At 42.4% G+C, this 21960-nt stretch overlaps 1 protein-coding gene across 1 annotated transcript in view; it reads left to right on the forward strand.

Annotated features, from left to right (window-relative positions):
* Nucleotides 1-21960, forward strand: part of LOC105833922 (MOXD1 homolog 2) — a 208581-nt gene that overhangs the window by 115654 nt on the left and 70967 nt on the right. The window lies entirely within an intron of this gene.

Consider the following 21960-nt stretch of genomic DNA (forward strand, 5'->3'; position numbering starts at 1 on the left):
CCCTCCGGTCGATACGCGACTTTAATTCCGCCATTTGCGGGGGCGATATACGCATCGGAGAGTGCGACGCCCCCCCGCTGCAATCCGATATGCATGCCGCGTCGAGATCGCCCGACCGAGATGCGTTTGTCCACCGCGCCGGAGAGGCTGGCATGTAACGAGCAAAATCACTACTCTGATTGCGCATGCCATGTGATTTACACGCGCGAAAACGCGGATCCCGATCAGCGGCTCGCTGAGAAATTTCCGCGGTTGCTCGTTGTCGCGCGTTTATTGCTCAAATATATTATTCCCCTCCGGCGGAGGAATTCACACGGACGAACGGCCGAGAGCCGTTCGTGCTCGCTAGCCTAACCGTAAAAGTGCAACATAATGAGAAGCCTGAGCGAGCGGCGCGCAATACGCAATCAGATATCGAGATCGGAAATCTTCTTTCGAGGGGGGATATGTAGCGTTGCTCTACTCCACCCGATTGTTTTGCATGGTAAATCTCTCTCCGTGAGCCAGACGTGCGTCCAGCGTTGACTGTTTGCTGAATAAATGATACAACCCGTAATACCGCCAGTCGCAGTGCGCTACTCGTGAAATTCGTGCGCATAACTGGAATAACGGATGAAAGAGCAGGAGGAGGAGGAGAAAGAGGCAGGGAGTGAGCGAGAGAGGTGGTGGTGTAGGAGGAGGATACGGCAAATAACCGGATGAATTAATAAAGTCGGTGCAACAGGGAGATATCGCTAAATCATAGAAGACTCGCGGGATTATCCGTGTACGCGCGCGCGAGCGGAGCGAACGCGAAATAAAGCGCGAATTGCGTGCACTCGGCGTTCTACGTCAAGCATCCGGCCCGCTCGCGCATAATCCCCCCCGTAATGCGCCGGCAGATTGCATTTTCAACGAGACCAAATAATTGCGTCCAATTGCGAGGTGTTTAATTCGTTAGGTTTCCTCGTGTATTGTTTTGCGGCATGTCGGACGGCGCGCAATAATCGCGGACAGCTTTATTAAAATATCTCGCGAGGTTTTCCCCCGCGGCACGTTCCCCCTCTCTTTTCTCCTCCCCCTCCGCCCGTCCGTAGGCGGCCTTTTGTATCGTCGATTTGTATCGTCGCACTCCGCGGGCTTTCCGTCGCTTTGCATTTTAATAACGCGGCCGATAGGCGACGAGCGACGACGGATTAACGCGGGGATTTCTACTTCCGCGCGTTCTCCGCGCGAGCTTTACGCCTGATTTATGGCGCCGAGATGACATTTTTTAATATCCCGTATTGTCGTGTAAAGCGTTAGTATGGTATCTCGTTAAAGTAACTTTCGTACTATACCGAAGTGTATAAGCGTGCATACTTAATCTTGTACGTGTAATCTGTAAATAGCCGGAACACGTGTGTTTTTCACGCGCCAAACTCGCCTCACGTGCTTGGTCAATGACTGTTGGCTATACCGCTTTGTAGACCACCATCTATACCATCCATCGTGCCCGTTGGTCAATCGCTTTTCACTGGCTCTTAACTATAATAATGAACTTTAGTTGGCTACTCTTTGTTCTAGTTCGCAGCCCCGCGAACAAATTCTGAACTTCTGCTGGCTGTCATTTTCTAGATCATGCGTAATAAAAAGCTAGAGCCTAACCAACTTTTTTTTAAAATTATAATACATCGCTAACAAACTTTCACGTCAGCTGTGCCTTTCTCGGGCACAGAACGTGTAATAATGAATTCCGTGTAACTGCCCATAACTCTTTCTTTCATGATTATACAATGAGCAGAAATGACATATTTAGCAAGCCTTTCTTAATCAGCTGCAATCGACTGGCGAAACTGGTCTTCAGGTACTTTTGATTCGCAGGTATTATCATCCCCGGTAGATAGTCGCGCGAAAGTTTAGATCACCTTTTGTCGGCGCGACAGAGGGTGCACGACGCGGGAAAAACGAGAAAATGATAAAAGCCCACCGGCGCGACGGCCTAGCGTAAAAATGCTAACGATGCATCTGCATACGGCGGCGGCGATGCACCGTTGCGGAGAGCCACGGGGGCGGCGGTGGCTGGATACGAAACGCAGAGAGCGGAGGGAGGGGGATGTAAAGGAGGGGGGGGGGAGAGAGAAGCGCAGCGGGATGGAATGACTGCGCGCGCGGAGGCTATTCCCAAGGCACTCCTGCCACGGGATTCCCCCCGATGCGATTTTAGCCGAGGCAAATAGGATTCAGCGTAAATGCAGTCACGTGTATACGCGTATACGGAATGCACGTACGTGTGCGCCTGTGTGTACGTGTATATGTGTGTATGTGTGCGCGCGTAGCCCGATGCTCGCGATGCTGTCGCGGCACTGTTTGAACCCTTCTGCTCCATTCCCCTCCAGTCCCATCCTGCCCAGCGTGTAGTCGCGATGGAAATCCGTGGCAGAGCGAATGCGCGAAATTGCGGCGGCTGAGGATCGTCGTCCCGACGATGAGCCTCCGGCCAACTTGATTCCATCCTCGCGTTCGCGCCGGTTGCTTACCGGGTCAGAACTCGGATGCTGGGTGTTATGGCACTTGGAACGAACTCTTGGGATCGCCTCGCGCTCTGTATGCCCGGAAGGAATTCCGGAACAACGTCCTGTGTGGAGTTCGTCTCTTTCCTTTTGTTGGCATAACATTGTCAACCCCCTTAACATGTCGTGGTACTGGATATAGCTGGAAATCGCTTTAACCACCGCAGTATTATTCTTCGCTCCGTTTTACTGATGATTAGACGAGTCTTCCGCCGCATTCTGATTTAGTTGAGTAGCTTTTCAGTAGAGGAGAAGGTGGTACTATGGCTCCCCATTTACATTTCATACAGTTTTGTTAATAACCATTATTTTTAACTAGAAATTTAACACACACACACATTCATATTTCCATTTGCCATTATGTGTTGATTATAATTGTGTTGATTATATTCAAAATTATAAAATATGTAATACTTAGGATTATAAAAATGTAACGACATTGCACAATAATCATGATTTTTATATAATGCGAATTATAAATTAGCAAAAGAACTACAATCAACTTACCAAATAACTATTTTGATATGGAAATAAAAAAATAAGTAGTGTTGAGACCTTAGCATGCTTGGAAAGCTGTATCAACAAAATCCTATGCTATTGTTTAACTTTGTATAACTCGAAATATTCATAGCTGAATAAAGTAACAACATTCAAATGTACATATATTCCTGTAATAATACCTCCAGTTTAAAAAGACTGAGAAAGTGTAATTTAAATGTAAAATATATCTTGAAAAAGTTTCAAAGTGCTCAAAAGTAAAAATGTAATATAACGTTAGTTGTAAATGTTAATATATTAATGGGCTGTTAAGCAAATTATTTCATAATTACGAGAATTTCTCACTTAATATACGAGATATGATACGAGTTGTAGTACCTACAAAGGGCCACAATATCATCTTCTCTTCCATCAAATTTGAGGTAACTGCACACGCTTCGTAACGCTACAGTGACCATATGTAGGACACGCCTTTTCGGCCGCCATTAAGGTTCCTTAGAGAGAGGGTTATGGTCATACCTTTTCCATAAGATAACACACGTGTAATTATTTAAAATTGTTCAATTGTATCTTCTTCGTTGCTCAGCCATGCGAATCAATATTACAGTCATTTCAAAATTGCACTTTATTTGAAACCTTAATGACCGTCGTAATGTAACGATTGCGCTTAATCGGAAATGATATCTCCTATTATCTAGAACGGTATGTCTGTGATATTTATAGCTACGCTATAGTCATTGTAGAGCGCAACTGACATAAGTCAGTGGACGATTGAAGAAGGGTTAAATACCTACGCATAATTTAACGTGAGAAAGCGTGAGAAAGCAAACTTTAAAGTCGACAAACCCAATGTGCAGTCTTTTTTTTTTTTTCGTGGAAGATTCAAATTAGTCTGTCGCTTTATTTTAATTGACATTATCGATCGCCTGCGATGCACTTACGCTCGCGAGGATGAACTTGGAGAAGTCGTTGAAGATCGTACCGCCCAGCGTCTGGACCGACGTCGGCAGGCAATCACGCGAGAAACAATACGAGCAAGTAATAGGCAGCTCAGAGAGGAAGGAAACGAGCCCCAGCCGGTGCTCGCGGATGATAGATCGCGCCTCCTCCGGTGGATATAGATCGGCGTTTATAACGCATCGGTTCGTCGAACGAAAGAGAGCTACTTTTCCAAAGTTAAATCGGCCGCCGATCGACGGCGCGATACTGTCAAAATTTCCATGCGCGGGGCGTGAACGAGGGCTCTATTGGGACCACCAGAATTATTATCCCTCGACTACCGCGTGTGTGCGCGCCGGAGAATCGTTTAACGTCCTCTTATATTCCCTCTCTATCAACGTCCGGATCGTCCGTATTGAAAACAGGCGGTGGAGTTTAAATATAGATTGTAAAAGATATTATTTATACTCGTGTATTCTCGTCCCTCTGGAGATGCGGAAAATAACGCGCTAATTTTCAGATGGTCGATGAATTTTTTATCATTAGAAGCGCGGTAAATAATAACTTGCTGACTTTTATAACAAGATCATACTTGTGATATCAGAAATATCAACGTTTGAAATGTCGTTCAGCCTGAGATTTTTTGAATGACACTAGTTACATTTTCAAGTAGTTAGTCGTTATTGATTCGCAGCAGTCTTTATTTTCAATGATTTTTTTAATAAGAACACCTTGTCTGATTCTTTAAATTTTATTTAGTTTCGAACATCGGTTTATCGACGATGAGCATCGATAAAGCTCAAATGTCGAATGTATTATTACGTAGATTGAAAGCGGATAATCCCTCGATCGATCGACGCACGACTCTTTTTCGTGGCCGTTCACGTGAAACGACAATGCAAATACGCCGGAAGCGTTTCTTCGCGGCTTCCTTCGAAAGTGGCAGATGTTGTGGTAGTTGTGCACTGACACTGCTTCTATTAGATTTTAACTCCTTTTTCTTATCCCGCTAAAAGAACCATACCGTTTTTTAGCGTCTTCGTGACTAATGGATTACACATGCGTCGAGAGAAAAGTAAAGCGAGAAGCAAAAACGTTCACGCTCTTACAAAGAATATAAATCGTAGAGGTAATGGTGGCTCACTAAAAATGAGAGATTTTCTACGAAAAGAATTAATTCGAGAACTGACCTCATTTTCAAAATGGGAATCGGTACACAATTGAGTTTGTTGCAGATTGTTGTTAAATGATAATTGTATCGATGATATGGCAATAATTAATAAATAAAAATGGTATACTTGGTACGTGATAAACATGCATATCAAATTTCATATGCGCCGCATTTGTCGCAGCATGACGAAGTCGTCATGATTGTTATTTTGGAACGACATAATTTTCCCGTTCGCGAAGTAGATGAAACATTTATGCGCGCGTGACTTCATTACATACATTAATGTAGAATTATTGGAAAGTAGTTTGCGCGACCGACTAAATACGATTAAAAATGTATTCGCGTGTTGTCGACTAACTGTGACCTAATACATCGGCAAATAATTCCGACATACATAATTTGGTTCAATTATCGTGATTATTTTACGAAGGGTCCATCCAACGAGTCGGATGCGCGACCCGTATGAAGTAATAATTACTGAGAAAGAGAGAGAGGAAGGACCGATTCGGGTAGATTAATATCGCGAGAGGCGTCGCGCGAAAATCGCGAACCCTTCAAACATGCCGGCTCCGTTATCGCGAGCTGATATGCCCATGACAAGCGATCCGATACGCATGCAAATTCGCGGCGTGGCGCGAGGGCGCAGTTATTGAGCCGTAAAATACGATCTATCGATAAATAACGTCGACCGCCGGCGATTATGCCAAAACGGAGCGATCCGACGCGGCCGCGCGAGCGTCAGAGATACGTAACTGTAATTGATTGTCGCTTTATGGCAATTTTAAAGCGAGACGTCGCTTGCCGCCGGTACGATATCGATAAATCGGCGAACGGCGGACAGTCGGAGCAAATACACAAAATACGTTTTCGCGAAATTGCATGCTGCGCCCAGTTCCGCGTGAAGTTTCGAAACGAGACTGCCGGATGTCATCCGGATGCACTCTGCCTCAATTCTACTTCGAAACAAACGTAATTCGAATACCTCGAGTGTCTTAAGTGCGAAGATAAATTTCCTTCTTTTAAAAAATTGTAATCCACGCAATATTGGATTCCCGCGGGTGTCCTTATATAGGTACCTCGTGTAGTTTGCATCGCGAGAGAGGAGGGATGAAGATCGCCGAGAGATAATTTCGAGAAAATTGACAGGCGGTTAGCTAAATAGCGAAAGCGAATCGCGGGTATCGGCGTAATATTTTACTTTACCGAGACGGCGGCGGATACCGTTAATTCGCAATTAGTTGGAATTAGACGTAGCGGAATAAGTTTCCGCGAACGGAAACGAGGATTTGCTGAAACGCCGCCGATGCCGTGGTGTGCGAGGGAAAGTTACCGGGGTCCGCCAAATTGGGTTCAACTTCTATTGGCTGCTCGGTACGACGACGACGGTACGACTCATCGATCGTGTTGCGGCTAAGCCAATTACCGATACATCGGCTTTGTCTTTCGGCTCTATTCGCGCCGGGTGTCCTTTTAATAGCCGGCGAGATAAATAAGACAGCCGCCTTTTCATTTTTAATGACATCATTCACTCTTGCGTAATACCTACCAGCGGACACGAGCAGAATATCCGTCTATTTAGAAATCAACCTGAAAATTTAATTACGACAAACTGGTAATTGGGAATGCATTGGAATTCGATTATTGAGATTCTCGTTCCTCTAACGCTTTGTTTTTTTTTTTTGCTAACTGATTTAATTTAATTATAATTTATTGAATAATGAAATTTGGATTTTATATATATATAAACTACTTGTACTAAACTCTGGAAGGGAAGGAACGAATAAAGCTTTAAGGAAAGTTAATCTGCTTTTTTTCCCCATCATATCCGGATTTCAGCTGCGCATGCAGATACGAATTATTCATCGCTTGTGCGGAAAATAATCAACTTTAATTAATCTAGCAGGTTACGAGAGAAGAGAATGATACGCGAATGTTCAATATATAGCCCCGAGCTCATCTCCCGGTGCACTTAACTACCGGCAGAGCGATCCTAGCGCGTTTTCTGAATGCGAATACTACATTGTAATTGGTTCGCCGTGATGAGCTTAACCACCATATAAATTGACTAGAAGAGCCCACAACCGGTCTCTAATATATGCCTTTCTACGCCGCGACGTAACGTGAGCTCTACGATAACTACACCGCGAACGCTTTTTGCTGATCGTGCGTCAGCAATAATCTGCTTCACGTACGTGTTCTATTGCCAGCGTTATTTTATGGTTTCGCGATTTAGTTTATTCGACTATCTACAGCGAAAACTATGCACGGAGAAATTTTTGTAGTAAAAATTACCATGGTGAAGGTGAATAGTTAGAATGGTGAATAGCTAAGCACGGACCGAGGAACAAATTACGAAAATTTTTGCTATATTTTTCATCAAATTATCATAGTATTTACTACTTATCGTACAATTCTCTAAAATTTCTTCTAATGGTCCGTGGTTACTATCGTACATAATAATTTTTGATATAAAATTTCCTTCGTGTACAAATACGTTACCCTTTTTTTTTATATATCATCTTTCAGTTTCGTTTTATCGCATTTAAACTTGTCCAACGACCATCTTTACGACTATAATCTTTCGCATTTTGAGGAAAACTGCTAAGGAATTATAAACAGTCGTAATGACAGTAACGGAATGACCGCTTAAACTTGGGAATAATACGTTGGGGAGTAATAACACGATTTCATTGTTTGGATCGTTTATTAAGTAATTCTTATGTATGTACGTTCGTGATCCAATATTACAGTACTTTCTTTTACTTTCTGTGTCACGGCAAGCGTCGGGACGCGACGTATAGGTAAAGCCCCGCGATCGAGGGCGGGTAGCATGCTACACGCCGTGAGAAAGCGGAAACGGAGGCCGTGTGAAGTTTCCTCGTCGATAATCGAAGGAAACCTCCGGCGGCGGAAGGCGCGGCGCGATACACCCGTGCCGCTGCACTTGTCGATGCGGGGCACTTTAAATACCGTCAGCGGGCTGTCCGTCGCTTTCACGGTAGCGTGTGGGAAGCCACGCGAGTGTCGACATCGCTCAAGTGGCCCGGGACTGACGTTTATCGTGCCGTGCCGTCAGCCCGATCTTCCTCTCTCGCCCTCTATTATCGCCGCGAGTTATTTGGATCGTTATTGATAGACTCGTTACGGCAGGCAGGGTCCGATGAAATCGGCATTATTGCTCCACGCTAACGAGGATGGCGAGGAGAGGACCTTCGATATTCCGTCAAACATTGCTTTATGTTATTGCACACGAGTGGACGGAGATACGAAGAAAAAGAGAGGAGTTTATGTAGCAGCGCGATAACTGATACTGAAGGCACTGCACCTGGTAATTATATCTATTGGTACGCGGAAAGAACGGTTTTGCTAGAGAATCTAAAAATTTTGCTGGATATAAATAGTTTTCTTATCTGAAATAATTATGTGCTAAAGCTAATTGCTAGAATGTTAAAATTTTCTGAAGCACTCTTCAGCAAAATATCTCAGGAAAATCATCTTTTTGTGTACACGAATGAGAATGTGTACAAAAAAGTTTCGAGAAAAAGTAGCAAATTTGCACGTGATGTTTATAAAAATCTTTATTATTTTACAATGCCATTATTAAATGCAATCGCGTTTCCTATTAGTTTAATACAAATAATTTCGGCTATAAATCTGTTGGGCGATATCTGTTGGTGTTTTATCAAAACGCTACAGATGGGAAATTAATTGCGGTCGTACTTCCCCGGAAAAAAAGAAAAATACAGGCTATACCGAGTCCTTGAGGAAAATCTTGCCGGCGCTTACGGAACCATCCGTGTCGGATGAGGCTCCTCAGGCACTTCGGAGGCCACGATGCTGGCCGCGACAAAAAGAAATTAATCGCAGCTATCGTAGCGCCGTGCTATTACATGGTGGCAAGGAGAGTTCACGCAAGAAACGGTGGTTGAGGCGTTCGCCACGATTAATCCGCCTTTTTATGACATCATCCTCCTCAGCACTCACGCGATCCATAACCGCCCTGGAACTTAATCCAGCGCGGTGAGAGGACATACATTTGTTTCATCCTTCTCTCCTTCTCGCTTTCTCTTTTTTTCTTCTTCTTCTACGATACTTTCTTTCACGCTTGGATAACGATGGCGTGGAGGTAATCCTTAATAATTGTTTTCGTTATTTTCCGTTATCCGTAAGACCGAATGAGATTCCACGAGTGAGTGCGACCGGATGGCCGTCCTAGAGCGGGTTGCAAGGACGATACAAAGGATCAAATCTGCCAGCTCTTAACGAGCCCCGGCTTAGGACGCGAATCCTTGGGGCGAAACTGGCTTACATCGGCGACGAGGAGGGTTGGTCTCGGGCGGGCGGGAGAGGAAGATGTCGTTGCAGCGCGAGGAAACAGATAGATAGAGACTTAGAGTTTTAGTCGGCGGATAGAGAAGGATTGCGGAGACCCGCTCTCTCTTCCGCCCTCCCTCCTTCACCTCCTCCTATGTTCCTCTTATCCTTGCTCGTCCCCCGTATCTCCGGCTGTAACAAGCGCCAGTGTAAAGTCGACTTCGGCTGACTCAGCCTCGACGAGGCCGTGTAGTTTTACCTCTTCTCTACGGCTTCGTGCAACCCTTTCCTGCCGCCCCCTGCCCCCTCTCCCGCCCTCGGCTACCTGTATTCTCTGGCTTCAAGCCGTCCCACATCCTCTGCGACTTTCGCATTGTATCGAAATTCCCGAGGGCCCTGCACGCTCTCTCGAGACCAGGCAAAAATGGTTCGTCGCTCTTCAAAGGCGATATGCACTCCCCGTTTCCCGTCGGCCGGCAAAAGAGAATCGGGAGATTCTTCAATTGGTAATAATGAGTAATTTTGTCGAGTTTTGCGATAGCTTTAGTATCGCGTTAATTAATGATAAAAGAAATTTCTATACTGATAAGTTTAACTTCTATCTACATCAAACTTGATCTAATAATGTGCGACGTATGGCGATTGAAGAGAATTGGGGCGTGATACGGATAGTGTAAGGCTTAATATACGTACATTATAGTCTTCATATGAGCAACTTTGCAAACCCAACAGATGCTTCGCTGGAATACACGTACACCGAACAAAGTTCGCGTGTGGGAACGCGTGTGTAGATACGCCGCCGTTTGAAGTTTCAACGATCCCATTATTTTCGTCCCGAACAAACTTCCGCCCGGCAGACTTCGTTCGCGCAGCAAATTCCATTAATTAATCTCTTAATGAGCGATGCTCGTTAAATCCGCGACGAGATTAAATAATATTTCTCGGTAGCGATTGCGTCTCGGGACTAGGGGAACCGGTCGAGTCGCCTCGTTCCCTTATTAAAGTCACGTACGGCTCATTATATTTCTCTCGCGGTGTATTCTCCTCTCTTTTTCCCTCCCTTTTTATCCTTTTCGGACACACAACCGCCGCCACGTAACTTCGAGGTTAACGCTTGGCGAAACGAGATCGCCGCGGTAAGATTTCAGAAACCGGCTACCTCCTTCTTGCTCTCCGCATGCGTGAAGCGTGCGTGACACGTTTTTACGCCTCTGCGTGGCGATCCGGTTGACGATGAGATTCCTCATTTTGCTCGTGCCGTCCGACGGCTTGACTTGGCCTAACAACGTTGCGTGATTGATTTGAATGTACGGGAATTAATATTACACTACGTAAATTCTTACATTGAAATTTGAACGACTCATTTCAATGATATAAACGTCAGTTACACCAATTGTCTTTTATTTTTATACATTTTTTTAGATAAAATATTTTCGGAGAAAAGGAGAATAGAAAAGTTAATGTCAAGATGTAACTTTGATTTTTTTGGAAAAATATTTAATTTAGAAGGCGTAATAGTTTACATTTTCATGTTTGTATCATTGAGATAAATATGATTTAAAATGTAATATAATAGATATGTAACATAACCGTGTGTAACGTAAACGTACAATTTTATGGATCAAAAGAACATAATGATCATATTATATTTCTACCTTTTCCTCTATCTATCAATTATCTCGATCATCCTTATAATCATATCTGCACATGGATACTCAATGGTTATGTAGCCTTAGCAACCATAGATATTTTTGGCCGAGCAAAGATGCCAAGATATTCAAGTTGATTCGGAATTTAGAGCAATTCCTTTAAGATCTCGAAATAAAGCGCGTCAAATATACACAGTAGCCATACACGAACCGATTTAGAACATCACTAGAATTTGGAAATAAAATTCAAATTTAGATAGCAAGTGAAGATAATTTAATATGCTTTTTAAAAACCAGGACAAGATGAGAACAAAATATTGAAACAAAATAATCAAAATTTCGATTTTGATAATAGAACAAGAACACAATAGGATTACTTCTTTCTATCAATGGTAATATTGAAAAGCAGAAATTATTGGTAAGCGTGTTACGATTTACAAAAAGAGTGCAGCTAAACAAAAGAGAAGGAAAAAGTAATGTAAACGAGATGACGTTTCTCTGCTAGAAGTTTCTACGGTAACAATAGAATAAGATAAAATCAAGGAAAAACTAAACAAAATAAACAGAGACGACGCATTAAGGTTTATTGCAGTTTGACGAAACTAACGCAAAGAAGAAATTTAAAGTTCTTAATTGAACACACTCCGTTGGCGAGGAACGCGAGATCCGCAGTAGGTGTGCAAGTTAGGCGGAATGTGCGCGCTGTCTGCATCACGACTCTCATCGCTCCAGTCCTTCCCTCACTTCTCCTCTTACCCTGCAGGCTCTGTCTCATCTTATAAGGCAAACGTCCATATCTCGGCGTACAGCTGTAGCTGCCGTTGTTGCGGTTGCAGCCAACCAGCACCGGCAATCTTGCGCGAATCTTTTCACCTGGTCAGTTCTCTCTACTTGTTTTCGCCTGTCAAAATATTCACCCTGTAGTCTAATTCTATTTATAACGAGTGAAAGGGAATTGCCACTCTAAGTTGGCTACACTAAACGTAAATTTGAAGGAACAGTTCCATATTTTCGTTGCATGTAAAAGAAAACATCCAGATATTCTTATTTTTTTAAATTTATTTCTTCTGTAAAATTGTGTTTTTTTTCCAACAAAACAAGATTGGATAAAATACTTACAAATGTATACTTTTTTTCTTCAAGAAAGTGTCTCTTGTTTTTACATTTTCTTATATAAATAATAATAATAATAATAATAATAATATAAAACATGGTAATAAAATTGTGAGTTATGAAATGGAGGACCGCAAGATGCCGTTTGTCTTTGTTCGTTGCATTGTTTGGAGCAAACATTTATGAGACGAAACTGAAGCCCGAGAAAAGAAACGGCAGGAAAAGCATGGCGGACGATGAATCCTCATTCATAAAGATAAGACCTCGGTAAACCTATATATTCACCGCGGTTTTCGCTGGCAACACGTATATCACGATTTACGAATTTGGCAATTTATAGCGACGTGCAAATAAATATAGTAACATGTACACATAGTGCAAATTTGAAGTTTCGTGCGTACTCTATAAATATACATACTTCATTCCAATTTGAATAAGGATTAAAGAGCTGAGAGCTGACAGAGGCGCGAACCTGTATGTTCCGCACGATGTAGTTATATTAGATACCGATAAAAACATTAATTTATGATTATGCAGGCATTACGCGCACTCTGCTGCAATAATTTATCTCTCGCTTCAATAATTTTCCGTGACGCGTACCGTATTCCGGTAGCGAGTATTAAGTTATAGCATTCGTCACGTTTCATCGTATGCGCGTTATCTACGTGAACCGGCATCGCAATAACGAATCGGAACGAAATAACCGCGATGTACAACCGTCACCAGCCGGGTAAAGATTCCTTCTCTCTTTCCACCCTCGTCCTCCCGCTCCCCGCGCGAGTTCTGTCTCATCTTATAAGGCGAACTTTTATATCTCCGGACCTTCAGCTGCTGCTGTCGCACTTGGCCTCCCGAAGAACTTTGGTCCCGCGAACCTCTCTCTCGCTCTCCGTCCCTCTCTCCATGTCTATCCTTCTCCCTCCTCCAAACCTGAAGGACTGTGTGCGTAAATGTGTATCAGGAATGATGCATGGAGGTCGAGATCAGAAAGGGAGGAAAGAAGAGGGAACAGGGGAGGAGGCGGAGGAGGAGGAGGCAGCCCAGCAGGGCACGCCGGAGACGAAGGGGAGGAACTAGTTATGGTAATGAGGAGATGCAATGATAGCTCAGCCGTTCGCTCTGAGTTCTCTCTCTCTCTCTCTCTCTTTCTCTCTCTCCTCTTCTCTGTCTATCCCTTTTTGCTTGACTCTTTACCTTCGTTCTGCCTTCGTATGGCGATGATCCCCGAGACCGCTTACGCACCTTTTTACGCCTTATTGTTCACCGGGACGTTGGCTGTTATCCGCGCGACTTGCAATCTCCACTGTACGGCTGTGTATGTATGTGGAGCGCCCGCGCGCTCATACGTCGCATAATGGGACGGCTGCTCACTTTAAACACGGTAAATAACTCGCGCAGTGGCGCCGCACTATCTGTAACGCGGAATCGCCTTTGCTCCAACGAGCGCTCTGCCGTTACCGCGATCATCGCAAAGGTAATTCTAATTTACGAGTTCAGAGATATCAAAAATTCCTTTTTTTTTTCTCAAAATGTATACGCCAAGTATAGTGGCAAAAAAAAATAAAGCATATTACTTGATATGCTCTTCTTAGACGTCTTTCTTTATATTTGGTCTCCTTAAATACTTTAAGATTTGTAATTTAAAAAAATCGAAAATTGATAAATTTTCTATTTAATTAGGGAAAAATATAATATCGGTCGAATCGTAGTTAATATTTACGAACGTAGATCACAGCAATTTTTTTTTCCAGAGTTTGCATTTCGCCTTTGCATCCAGAATACCTTCTTGATTATCTTTCTTCTCGAATATCTTTCGTTATGTCATTATTACGTGCTACGGCTTGCATTCTTTCACCATGCATGAATTAATCGATTCGGCAACGATATATCTTGAGTTTAACGCCCGGCGAAGGGATTCTGGTGGAGAATTCCGAACGCGCGATAGCATCTCAAGAATCTTCGAATTCCTGAACGGCGGCGAGAACGAATTGTCCGTGAATTCGACAAATTGTCGAAACCGTGTCGTTTGCGAGTGCCGTGTCGTAATCGTCGTGTGTAACACACTGTCGCCGTGTTGGGGCTAGCAGCCCTCGCGCCCTTCGCCCGCTCGCCTTGTTAAGATTATCAGCCCGTAGGAAGCCGCAGGCCGGCGGTTTTCGTCGCCCCGGGATAAATTCTGGCTATTCGGCTACTTAACTCGTATTACGGCTAATTGGTGTAACGGCCACGTCCGTTTAATGGCTCGCTTTAACGACGCTTTCATTTCTAACTCCGGAGGAACTCCGCCCGTAGTTTAGGCGTCCGGCCCTCGCGCGTCCAATTAACGCACGAAATTGAACCGCGGGGAACACCCGGAATTCTTAAGGTACGAATTAAGCGTTGATACGATTTATCACGACTCTGGCGTGCGGTGTGTAGAAAGATTCCGATGAAATTGCCATCCATCCCGTCCATCTTTCGGATAAGTGTAATAAATTACTTCTCGCCCGCCGCCTGTCCCTTTCTTATTAATTTTTCTCGGTTTCCTTGATTAATATAATATCCCAACATATATTTTACCTACGTTCCAATATCTAATTGAAGTTTGGAAATCCAAAATCTTGAAGATAAATAACGGATAAAAGAATCGTTTTTAATAAACAAATGCATATAAATGTTTGCACTTTATTATAGGGATAAAACACATTCGTTTTATGTAACGTTGCAATGAAATTTTATTGTTATACGATTCCGTTTTTAACTGCAAAGATATGTTTTTCTATTGTCTTCATTTACATTGTTTTCTTAAAAGAGCATTGGAGCATTGGAAAAGTTATTTTTAAACGGAATCGCTTAATTTTTCTCGTGCGAGCAAATCATCTGGCACGCAATAATCGTAGTTGACGACAGAGACTACAGAATAAGTTATTGCCTCGCTCATTCTCGCGACGGTCGATGTGTCGCTCTCGAGATTCCCCTTCGCGTGTCCGGCAGCTGCGTCGTTTTCGCCATCCGGGAAGAGGATCCTGCGTGTGGTAATGAGCCGCGATGAGGAGACGACCGGAGGAAAAACGAAGGCTGCGAGGAGAGACGAAGAGAGGGAGGAAGACAGAGAGGGTGGCGACCTTTTCTACATTCCCTCCAACGAGACGAGAGCAAGAAGCGCGCCGAAAAGAGTAACGTCGAAGTACGCAATGTGGGAGGAAACGTAGCGTGATACCGGCGGTACTTTGTCACTTCTTCTCTTTTCTCTCTCTCTCTCTCTCTCTCACTCTCTTTCTCGCTTTCTCTCATCCAATCCCTTGCCGTGCCACAGTGCGTATTTCTGAGGCGGCAAGTGTTTTTCCCTGGTGCCGCTGACAGTTTTGTTACTCCAATGTCGACGTAGCGCTCTCGCAATGGCCGAACCAGCCTGACACATGCATTAGTATCCGTTTCGAGCTGAAGCGCAAAGAGGAGTGGAAACGACAGGATAAAGAGAGGCCTCTAACAATAATCGTGAAAAGCGTGAATCCGCTTGTAAAGATAGATCCTCGATGAATTTCTGTATCGAGTTCAGATTCGTTTCTGAGAATATTTTCGAATATATCTTTTTTTTCTACGTAACTTTCTGTTTTAGTTTCTTCTTTATTGGAAAGACGAGGCAAATAATGCGAAGATAATAAATATAGTGATACTCGTGCAATTGTACACTAATTGATTCGGATTAGAGATTTTAACGTACGAAACACGATAATTATTCGCTCTAGAATGATGAACAATTACTGGCTGTTTGACGGGAACATGATGAAATTTCAACTTCGCAGGCATTGAGTTGTAATTGTTGATCTCCAGCGTTCTAACATCATTTCCTTGAATGACGAACAATGAGCGACGGCTCGAATCTCGTTTGACGTACAACTACGAATTACGTGCTCGCGTGTACATTTTCCCGCGGGAGAAAGCTGTATTCGAGCGGGATAATACATCGTTTCTTCCGTTAATGCGAATAGGGGAATAATGGCTGCTAATATGCAGGTAACGCCTTGTTTTCAATGCAGTCTCGAAGCAAGAGCTTAAACTTTCTATAACGCATTCCCGTAAACTTTAGATGAGCTTAGCTTCCTTCGATAAAACAGAAGCTTCCCAAAGAGATTTACTCCAATTAGCAAGTTTTTCGATATGTCGTAATATTGTGTCTAGTGTAAAATAAAAGCACTGCTTAGACAAGCCATAAAAAATTGTTATAAAATTTTTTGGATTCTTTTTATTGTACTAAAAGAGAGTAGGCATTAAATTGCAGTTGAATAATAATTTCTTTCATTTAATTGATAAAAAACTATAATCTCTAACGCGTTCGAAGAATAAAATCATTTACACATTTTACTTTATATCTATACTTTCTTTTGCAAAAAGTAGAGTAAAAATATTAGGTGAGTGCAAAAGTTTTGATAGGTTTACAATACAATAGATATCGTATATAAACATATCCGTCAATAGTGCCGTCAATAAAAAAAATATTGGTTACAATATCTATTGTAAACCTATCAAAACCTCAGTGATATATCTGTATATAAAAGACACTCTCAGTTTTTGTTTAAAAAAGGAATTGGCTAAATTCGAGTTTTAGACAAAAGCAAAAATGAGAGCGAAGAAAGATTTCATATAAAAATATATGAGTTTTTGAGAACACGTATTTCAAAAAATAGTAAAAATATTTATTTTTTAAAAGACATTTGTGTATTTAGAAAGAATGTGTCAATTTTAATCCACGTGAAAAATGAAACGGTTTGCTAAATTAAAACGAGGTGATTTGACAAATCATGTTTTAAATAATCTTCTGATATCGATCTTGTCAACGTGCATAATTTAGTGAATACAAACTCACGAATTTCTACGGAAAACATTGCTGATAAATTAAATATTAATACAGGTCTTTCGCTCTTCGGTGTTAAAAAAAAGCGTTGGTTTCAATATTTGAAAATCCATGAAAATTTTTGCACTTGTTCAATAGATTCTACATATTTCGCCGCTCGATGATCATTTTTGTGAAGGTATTATTTGCATTCACCCCACACGCATTCATCCTTCCCTCCCTTCGGCCTGAGCTCGTCCGTAACTCGTTTGCCCAAAGTAAACCGTGCAAATTCGCCTTAATACATTCAGACAGAATTCCGCCGAGGGGGAATTCACTTTCGCGCGATCCTATGGTTTTCGAGCGCGGTAGAAATTGGCGGGAGTGACGTCGGGCTGACTGGAAGAACGGCATTTCCCTCGAGACAGATGGAAAAAGAGACGCGGCTGATGGAAGAAGGCTGGCGAGAGGAAAATGGGCGGTCTAAATGGACGTCATCCGTCCAACCGCTAGGCAGCCTGGGTAAATAAGTTATCAAGAAACCCTTCCAGACATTTCGACGAGGAATTAGTGGAACGGAGCCCGATTTATCACGCGCCTTTGTATTGAAATTATCTTATCCCGAGTCGGGCGCGAAACAATCTTTCCGACTCTCCCAGGATGACATTAATTTACAAAATAATGCGAGCGTATACTCAGCGTTGCTTTCTTCGACGGTGGCATAACTGTGATTTTTCTTGGCTACCAATTTATTTGAAATATAACCTCATCTTTCTTCTCGCTCTTGAGAAAGAGATACAGTTACGCATTTAACTCTTGGAATTTTAATGAGATATATTCTAATATTAGTCTTGTGTTTATTTCAAGATGGATTCAATAAGCTTATTTCAGATGCGAAAGTGAAAAGAATTGGTAAATGCATACACGAAATAAATAGGGATTATAACTTTTCTTACCGACAATATTGATAAATAATTTTCACGCGCGATGTAGATTTAATTGCACATTTTTCATCCCTGCTACTTGTGTTTTATCGTATCGATCATTCGAAATTTTCGTGAAGCTTTAACGCGATGTCAGATCGATATCGTAAAACCGCCGGTCGTAAATATCATGCCAAGAAACGTTATGCCCTCGTATATAATTTCATGGAATTATTTTACGACACGCTTGAGCGCGTTATCTAACGCATGTGCATATCTCCGCCGTACGATATGCCGTCGGTCTCGATCGCTCGTTACGTTTTAACGCGATAGATATATCGCTTCGAACGTTGAACGACGGACCGCGACGGGCGAATGAGAGGACAGCTTTGAAGAGAAGTCGCGACAAACGCAGTTCCTGCCGATATCATTCAAAATGCATCGACGCGTACCTATAGGACGCCACCGGTCCGAAATATATTAGCGATGAGGGGGAAAAAAAAGGATGTCAATTCCAGTTAGCTCGTGGTCTCCCGTTAAAACGTTTGACGATCGGCCGCGTGATCTCGCGGCGGTCGATTCCGTCAGGCGCGATCAGCTGGCAGAAAACGAAGCCCCGGACCGCGTATTGGCGATACCGGAATTGCGGAATATTTCGCGGCCCGGCAAATCGTTTTTCAATAATTGCTCGCCACCGCGCACCGCCAAGTGCTATCGCGAAGGCGATAGAGGGAAAAATGCTTAGTCGGGATGTTCGCATTTGAAAATTCGTGACATCAGCTCGTCGGCCGCATCAGATCGTTTAATTGTAAGACAAAAATGAGTTCCACGTCTTCCCGATGTCGACACCGAGTGCGCGATATCTAATAGAAAGACCGCGAATCAATATACGCTCTTGATCCTCGGCTTATTTCAAAATCCTTTCCGCTATCGTCAGATTCAAAGAGGAATTAAACCTTGTCATGTGTCACTTGAATGTTCAATATTTTTCTGTGCGACAGAGATTATTTTTTAGAGAGAAATTCTCTTTTCTGTATTTTAATTGAGATTATCAAAAATTAAATTTTTATATTTCTCGAATATTAAAAAAAGATTAAACTATGATTAGAACATTTCTCCTTACAAGTTTTAATACAGTATAATGTCGTAAAATTAAAATCAGATTTATAAACTTATAAAATTTTATAAGTTTTGAAATACATAAATGTAGATACATTAAGTTTTATGATCTACATTATTTTTACAGACATTTCGATTAAATTTATACTTAATCGTCTTCTCTATAAAGTTAGTCTCCAAATAATTTGAAATAAAATTATATTTTGAATGTGTAAAAGATAACTTACTATTTTTACATTTATTAAATTAATTCTTGCATTACGTACGAAAATTTTATGCAAGAGACATAAATTATAAAAAAATCAGATATATATATATATATATATAAAATTATAAATCATCATTATTATTATATCAAATTCATCGTAACGTGAATAGTGCAAGTAGGTTAATATGAGAGAAAATCCATTTTCTGTGCATTGTCGAAATGCACCATATAAATGCACCATTATCCAATCGATTAGATCGCATAGCGTGATATGCGGTATAAAGGAAGGGGAGCGTACAGGGTATCGTTAAACGGCAGTTTGCACGGGGCAACGGCACGCGCGAGGATTACCGGAAGAAATTTTCGTCGCACGGCCCACCGAGGGCTCGTAATTCGCGATCGCGCGTTGATTAAAGCGGAGTTAAGATCGCAGCGGCGGGTTTGTGCAGCGGTGCGCGCACTTTGCACGTGTGTGTGCATGCGGTGTGTGTGCCCTCCCGTGAGAATGGCGCGCGAAGGCATCGAGTTTCCCCGAAAACGGCGCATATACCCCCGGTCGACAAGTTGTAGCCATGTGTCCCTCACGGGAGCTGCTCGCGAATTAGGCTAAATAGTATGCGAGAAGTTTATTATATCGTGACGCAAGCGAGTAACGGCTGCGATTATCGGCTGCAATTATTTCTATGACGCTCCAGATCTTGATATCGACGCTAGATTTTGAAACGCGATAAAAAATGTAACTATTAATTAACGAATCTTTCTTTTTTAACGTGTGATTTTTGCTTAAAATAATTTTGTGTTCATGTCTGAACGTAGGAATTAATGCAAATACGTGGTGTACGTTTATCTCGACTTATCTTACTGCTAGCAATTATCGCGTGAAACATTTTCACTAAATGAGTAATAATTAATTTCAAGAATAATTTGCTCTGCAAATGGCCGATTTAATTTACGGTTTGTGAATCCCGACAACGTTGACTTTTTATCATTTTTTTTTTACAGCAACGTTTAATCGTGAAAACGTGTATATTTAGACAGTTTTCCATATGCGCATAACAGATAAGCAAAAATGTCGACGAAAACTGAAATATTTCTCATATAGTTGCATTTAGAATATAAAATATTACCCTGCCTTAGAATTGTACATCATTCACGGGTACAAAATGTTCGTTATCCTAGACGTCACATGCCGTGACGTTTTATCGCAAGCCTTTCGAGCCACGCGAAGACACGGTGTTATACTGTTTACCCTATTCAGCGTGGTGCTCTCCGCCGTGCCGCGGAAACGATTTCGCTCGAGAGAAGAAACACAATAAAAAAAAAAAGGGAGAAACGCGGATCGTTTGTCTCGCGCATCGCGGGCCGTTGATCTTCACGTCGCAGGAAGCGATAAGTCAGCAACTGCAGAAACAGCAGCGACGTCACGAGAGATAGAAAGAGAGAGAGAGAAGGATCGGGACGGAGGAAACGGGGGAGCGTTTGCCGCGTTGTGGTTGCACGCGATTTGTCCCGACTCTCGCGCTTTTTCATCCGTCGGCTTTGTCTCGCAGAGTTTGTCTCGCGAATTATTAGGGATTGCCTTCGCGTTGTTGTCTCCCTTTCTTTGCTTGCGCTGCACGGCGAAAGTTCCCTCCGGTGACATGCCCGAGACGGCGCCGAGTCCTTCCGGGCATACGGCTTGATGTCACGGATTTCAGACAATCTCAATCTGCACGTATGGTGTATCGCGAGCGCATTGGAGCTCTCGATAAAATTGCGTGTAAAATTTTCCGCAGCGATAATGATGGGGTTACATTTTAAGAATTTATATTAAGTACTTGGACGGTGAAATTCGAAATTAAAAATTTCTATATATTTGAATTATCCAAAGATTCGACATCTCTTTCTCAAATATTAAACTTTCATGTAATTTTCTGACGATAAATTAATTTTTAATTATATATAAATATATATCTGTATTATTTTCTACGTTATCTTTCTCTATAACTTTGAATTTTTTCCGTATAACTGTTTTCGCAAGATAACAAATGGTTTATACCTTTTAAATGTTATCTGTGACATTACATATCTCTTGTTCTAATTTAGCTCGGAAAGGACTGTACTCTAGAGCACAATAAACATTTTTTTCTTTCTCTCTCTCTCTCTCCTCGGATTTATTACACGAATTTATTGTTCGTACAATTTTCGTGTTTGTATTCCCGCGTTCTCAATTTGCACAAACGTAGATCAATTGTATGACGCGCGAAATGTGATGAGTAATCGCGGGGCTCGCCTCACCCGCATATTTCTCGCGTGATTCGCATCGTCGTTTTCTAATCGCGAACGAGCGACGCCCGGCGTGCGAGTAATTAGGAATTGTATATCCTTCTCCTTTCTTCCGGGTGCTCGCCTGAACGCGGAGACTGCGCCGGTAATTAACATCCCGGGTGTATAGTAATTTATTAATAACGTATGGGGCTTGCTTAAGCAACGTCCCGCGACGGGACCTCCGGCGCAGGCTGTGCTCCTGGAAACAGTATGCGGATCCTTGCGGTAACCTCGCGCAGCGGGTATTAATTAACGCAAGATCAAGTTGTAATTAAAATAAACCCGAACTATTAAAATGGGATTATAATTAAAATTTACAGCGGACCGTGTTTGTCGGGTATTTAAAGCGTTGTCAGTCTCGTTAATAATTTTTAT

The sequence above is a fragment of the Monomorium pharaonis genome, chromosome 9 (genome assembly GCF_013373865.1).
Source record: "Monomorium pharaonis isolate MP-MQ-018 chromosome 9, ASM1337386v2, whole genome shotgun sequence".
Lineage (NCBI taxonomy): Eukaryota > Metazoa > Arthropoda > Insecta > Hymenoptera > Formicidae > Monomorium > Monomorium pharaonis.